The sequence below is a fragment of the Myotis daubentonii genome, chromosome 3, assembly GCF_963259705.1.
Source record: "Myotis daubentonii chromosome 3, mMyoDau2.1, whole genome shotgun sequence".
Lineage (NCBI taxonomy): Eukaryota > Metazoa > Chordata > Mammalia > Chiroptera > Vespertilionidae > Myotis > Myotis daubentonii.
This window is the reverse complement of record NC_081842.1, coordinates 211219424-211225423: the sequence shown is the minus strand read 5'-3', so window position 1 is coordinate 211225423 and position 6000 is coordinate 211219424.

The following is a 6000-nucleotide window of genomic DNA, read 5'->3' as shown; positions in this document are numbered from 1 at the left end:
CCTCACGCTGTTCTGTGAGCAGGTGGCATGCACGGCTCAGAGGGCTGGCCACCGTCTTTTCACAGTGTGGGGCCTGGGGAATCAGTCCCAAAGATGGAATAGGGAAGATCCGTCCGGAACAGGTTTCATTGCAATAGCCTTTAAGTGCATGTGTATTTATGATTAGGCCTGTAGGTGTCCATGTATTCTTGTTAGGAATACTTTGAATGAATTTAACCCAAATATCCTTGTCCTTTTCCATCATTTATTTTCCAATGTATAATTGCTTTTTATTTTTAAGGTCTTATTTCCTGTCCATCATTTTTTATGCAAGTTAGGTTGTTGATATTGTGAGGGTTTTGAGTCATTTGTAAGTTCAGAAGTTCTAGAGTGTGACACTAGTGAACCTTCACTGGCAGTTTTTATTCCAAGTGCAGAAATTAGAGATTAACTTCTCTAGGAATCAAATAAAATCATTGTGAAACTCCTTTGGTTGCCAGCAGGACTGGTAAGTGCAGCCCGACCAGTAATGGGCCCCTTAACTAGGCGGCTCCTTCAGCATTACCAGTCGTGGACAATGTTCTGATTAGTGCTCACCTCCAGGGCTGGTCTGTCTGTTCACCAGAGAGGAGAAGATTTTTATGTATAACTTCCGCATTTCTCCTGAAGCTGGTTCCTGTGTGTAAAAATGTGTTTGGTAACCAGACACCTATATCTACGTTATAGATTTTGCCCATTGAAGGTGATAGGCATTATTTCCTCTTGTACCTGGTTAGGCCCCCAGACGTCAGCCAGTAGCCCTCATCCCAGAGTTCGGGCTTTAGCCATAAGCATAAAGATTACCAATTGCTTGGCGAAGGGAACTGGATAGATGGTGAGTGTGTGTTAAGACTGTTTTGCCTTGCAGCCTACCCCACGTGTTTCTCCTTAAAATACCCAGCAAGAGGGTTGCATAAAAATGGAAAGATACATGAGGCTTCATGTCACTGATTTTATAACCATTTGTAGTGGAATCTCCCTGTTCTTAGCACTTCTGTCTCTAGTAAAAGCCATAAAAATGTTGGTTAAACCGCCAGCTCTAGTGTATATATATACATGTGTGCTTGACAAATATCCTACAGTTAACTTTACATAGATTAAAACGCAAACAGTTTTATATCTACAGATCTATTCTTCACTTGTGGCTTTTACCCCCCTCTGTATATAAAAACAGCCTTACAACTAAGTGGCTAGGAATTGCAGTGCTTTCTGATTTCCTTGTCTTACCTGTTTGACACCTGCCCTGAGGGTAACCAGGATACTTGAACTGTTAAATATTCCAAAGTTGTTATCACTGGTAACGTAGTAAGAGAAGCTGATTGGATGATGCCTTCTGCCATTCTCCAGCACAGATTCCAGAAAGCCACGTTTCTCCTGTGAATTTGGTGACTTCGTGTACTCTGTGGCTTTACTAGAAAAGTTTCCCATTCCCATCCTAGAAGATGACTGTTCCCTTTCGTGTTAGGAGTTCCATAAAGTAAAAAGCTTTTCCTCTGAAAGAATTTAAAGTGCCAGTTCCTCTTAACAAAATAGATTCAGAACATGTCCTTGAGAACGGGAAATGTAAAACCATGGCCCAGGTTCTGTTCCTCAGTGGGCCCTCGTAGGTGTCACTAGGAGTTCATTGCATAAACTGAAGGCTTCAGGTGAACCTTCTCTTGTGCCTTGCTTTTTCCAAATAGCAGAGGCATCTACTTTTGGTGGGAAATGAAACGTATGAGGCCTCCATTGAAAGTGGCCCTCCTGAAGATAGGGGGCACACATGGGGCGGCCTTGAGGCTCACCTTCAGTGTTCATCCAGAATGGTCCTGCACCAAGTCATTTGGTAGAACTAATTGAAGAGAGAAGGTATTCAGAAATCAGTTTATGCTGGGGGGTGGGGGAGGGTAGAAGTACAAGTAAAGGGAAGATGACCCTTGCATGCAGGGTAGAGACATGATGGAGATATGGGTGTGCTGTAGCATCCTCCCCGGTTCCCCCAAGCATGGCTGCTCAGAACACTGACCATCAGGGCTAACAGGACTTAGAGGGTGCTGCCAGTCTTGCTGTTCTACAGCAGCTGAGTGCAATATGTGAAAATGGGGACCTAGAGCAGGACATGTAGCAAGCAAGGGTGTTGGACCGGTGGTGGGCAGCATTTATAAGAGGATTCAAGGCTCTAGCAAACCTTCCTATGGGACACTCCATCAAAAGGACAGTCTTAAAAAGAAAAAAAAAAGGACAGTCTTATACCCATTATTTAAGTGTCATCACATGTGTTGTGATCCTGCGGCATACGGGGAGGATTTCTGGACTTTTTAACTAGTGATTTGGGTTTCAGTGAGCGATGTATTGGTGATTGGTAACCTAAACCCTCTGGCGGCTCCAAGGTGAGAGGCTCTAGCTGATACGTTTTAGGACACAATCTTATAGAATGAAATCTGCAGAGAATGGTTCAAGAGTGTAGAAGTTAGAAAATATTTTTTGCCTAAAACTAAGCAAACTACAAAAGACCTGGAATGGAGGCGTGGAATACAAAATTAGGATAATGCTTACAGAACCATATCCCTTTAAATATGTACCATACGGTTTTCATTAGCTGACTTGAGGAAGGGGCATGCTGGGATTTTTCTCCCTGGGAAATACATGTCTGATGGGAAATGATGCTGTTTACCAGGAGTTTGTTTTACTCACAACCTTGAATGAATGCATCTGTGGCTTAACGAAAGGCAGACCCTTACTAGTTTCCTACCGGAGGCAGCAGTTGGGTTTATTTCTAAATCCCTCTGGTCTGAGGTTACCTGATGCTGACCAGACTTTTTCCTTCCCTGAAGGCTCCACAGCTGAGTGAATGCCACCCATCGGTGGCCTTGCCCTCTGCGTGATTATATTTCCATTCTCTGTTCTCTTGTCATGCTTTTGGCTGGTTCTGGTGATGAACTCGGAGCAATTCAGCATAGTAATTGCATTTGCTTTTTTCACTGTGCACCTCTGGTGGAAGTTAATTCCCTCATTTTAATTCTGAATCTCATCTTCATGGCAAGTTGGGCCAATGGCCTTTGCACTCAAGGTTTGTTTACCAGTTGTGTAGCCATACTTGGCAAACCTGAGCAAGTAGACATGGCTCTTTTCCCTTTATTTGTCCTTGCTATTGCTCATGCTTTCCTGGCTTTTCTTCACACTTTGAGACTACCGCGTCTTAGAAGAGCTGGGCCGATTGGCAAAACGGGCTTGCCAGTAGCTCAGTCGCTCCCAGAACGCTTTGGTTTTGAGAGTTGGGAAACTCTGAGAACTTAAGGGAACCACACTCAGGAATCCCGAAGTTGGTTGCATTGTGCCATTGGTTTAGGGGCTGGACGTAGGACCAGTCTGCAGCTGAGTGAATTAGATGCATTTGGGTTTGAGTTTGTGTCACGTAATGAAATGTAAGTCAGCCCTAAATAATCAAAACACTTTCTTTTTTTTAATAGGAACTTTCTGAAGAAAAGTGATGTGTAAAACATTTGATATTTAAACAATAAAGTTTTTATCATAAGACTCTTGTTTGATCGATTTCTTTTCAGTGGAGATGGTTAATTAATTTGTATCCCTGTCTCTATCTCCCTGTCCCTTTAAATAACTTCTTCCAAGGCTCTGTGACTTGCCATGTGCCTGAAACCCAGAAGAAATGGGCATCTCCACGCCATTAAAGTAACTTGCAGATAACCACTGCAGGAGGGTGGCTGTTGCTGTTCATAAGGTGTGCGTCGTGGCTCCACATAGGCAGTTGATGCAAAGTAATAGAAACGGCACTGGCGATGGGGTACTGTGGTTCAGGCTGGTCTCCAGAGCCAGGCTGCTTGGGTGTGAATTTCAGCTTTGCTACTTACTAGCTTTGTGACTGGGTAAATTACCTAACCTTTCGGTGCCTCAGTTTCCTCTTCTGTAAAATTGGGACAATTGGAGGTCACAGGGATTAAACAATGCATATAAAGTCCTTAGAAAATTACTGGCACATTGTAAGTGCTCATTAGATATTAACTAGCATCCATTGCATCACGGGAGATTCGAGGATACTAAGGGAAATTTTCAGAAGTCGGGCAACTCCAGCAGTGATGTGTGGGAAGGGAGGGCTCAATCACTAAGGGCCCTCGGCTACCAGGGTTCTGCCCTTTTCAACAGTGTGGCTTCCAAGATTACTTTGGACGTCAGCATATAGCTGACATACCAGGAAAAGAGAATGAGGCTTCGTGGAAGCTTTTATACCAGGCCTGGAAGGGGTGTTCATCTCTTCTCTACTGCATTTCACAGGCTGGAACTTTGTCGCATGGCCATGCCACACTGCCAGGGAGGCTGTGAGGTCTGATCGACTTGCGTGCCCGAGATGAGGAGTACAGTATGGTGGTCAGCCAGCAGTCCCCTACCTTCACCTCAGGCATGGAGGGCTCCCCACCCCCCACCCGAGCATGCCACAGACCTCTGTCTAGTAGAATCTTCTGCGATGCCCTGTTCTCGCTTGTGGCTTTCTAAGGTCTGACAAGCAACTGGAGGTACCTTAACTGCTCCTACCCGTATACAAGTGTTGGCGCAGGGACAGACAGCTGCAGTAGAAATTCATGAAAGTACTAACTTAGCAGCTTATACTGCATCCCTGCTCGCAGCTGTTGGTATGGGAATGGGATTAAGCAAATTCATCAATCCTTATCTATGGCTTTTGTCCTTTAAAAACTTAGAGCTAGGGTGGGTTGGTTCCTCCTAGAACGTTCCTAAGGCCAACATCATTTTTCCTGCTTTGCCTCAGGAATCTGAAGTGCCCTGAGCCCCAGATCCTCCACCCCCAACTGCTGCTCTCACCGTCTTCCCGGAGAAGTAAACGGCAGCTTCGTCCTCCCGGTCGCTGGCTCTCAAACCTGGACAGCTTACATGCCCTGCATCCAATCTGCCCTACGTCCTGTTGGCTCCTCTTAAAGTCTATTTGAAGTCTGATCCTTTCTAGAGCCCTGGTCCCAGGCAGGGGCCCCTCTCAGCTGGGTTATTGCAGGCGGCCTCCCTGCTCCTGCCCTTGTCTGCCTACTTTCCCTTAGAACAGCTGCCAGTGTGAGCTGGGACCCTTCCGTGAGTCCCATCCCAGAGTGAAAGCCACAGTCCTTACAGTGCCCCCCAGGCCACTATTACTTCTGCCCTAACCTGCTTCCCTCCCCCTGACCCTGCTTGACCTCACCTCGCTCTCCACCTCTGGCTCTTTGTGTATTTGTCCCCTCGTCTGGAATGCCCTTTCCCCAGGCACCTTCATGCTTTTCCTCTCGCTTCCTTCAGGTCTTTACTCAAATATCACCTCAGTAACGTCTTCTCTGGCTACTTTTTCTAAAATTATAGCCACCGACTCCTCTTCCTGTGTCACTCACTGCCCTTATTCATTTTCCTCAGCAGTGACCCCACTACCCAACACACTGCATGTCATTTCTGACCTAGTTTATTGTCTTCCTCCCCCATTAAAACATAAGGTCTATGAGGGTAGGGATTTACGTCTGTCCTTTTCACGGCTACATCCCCAGTGCCTGATGCCTAGTAGGGTTTTGAATGAATAAATCCATAACACCATTACACTGCCTCAGTTTCTCAGCTCAAAGGCCCTAAGGGTGACATAGCAGAACTGGGTTGTTGAGGTCCGTTTGCAGGTTTTAGGGATTCTAGACCAGATGGCTGTTGAGTTTGAATAATGTAGGTTTTATTTTTCTTCTTTTAAATATATTTTTTAATTGATTTCAGAGAAGGAAGAGGGAGAGATAGAAACATCAATGATGTGAGAGAATCATTGATTGGAACACTCCCTGCTGGGGATCCAGCCCACAACCCAGACATATGCCCTGACCAGGAATCGAACCAGTGACCTCTTGGTTCCTGGGTCAATGCTCAATCGCTGAGCCGCACCCCACTGGGCTAATGTAGGTTTTAAAAGACAGATGACATTCTGAGGTTAGTAAGCTTGTAGGTATCCATGTGAAGTAGTACTTTTTATTATAT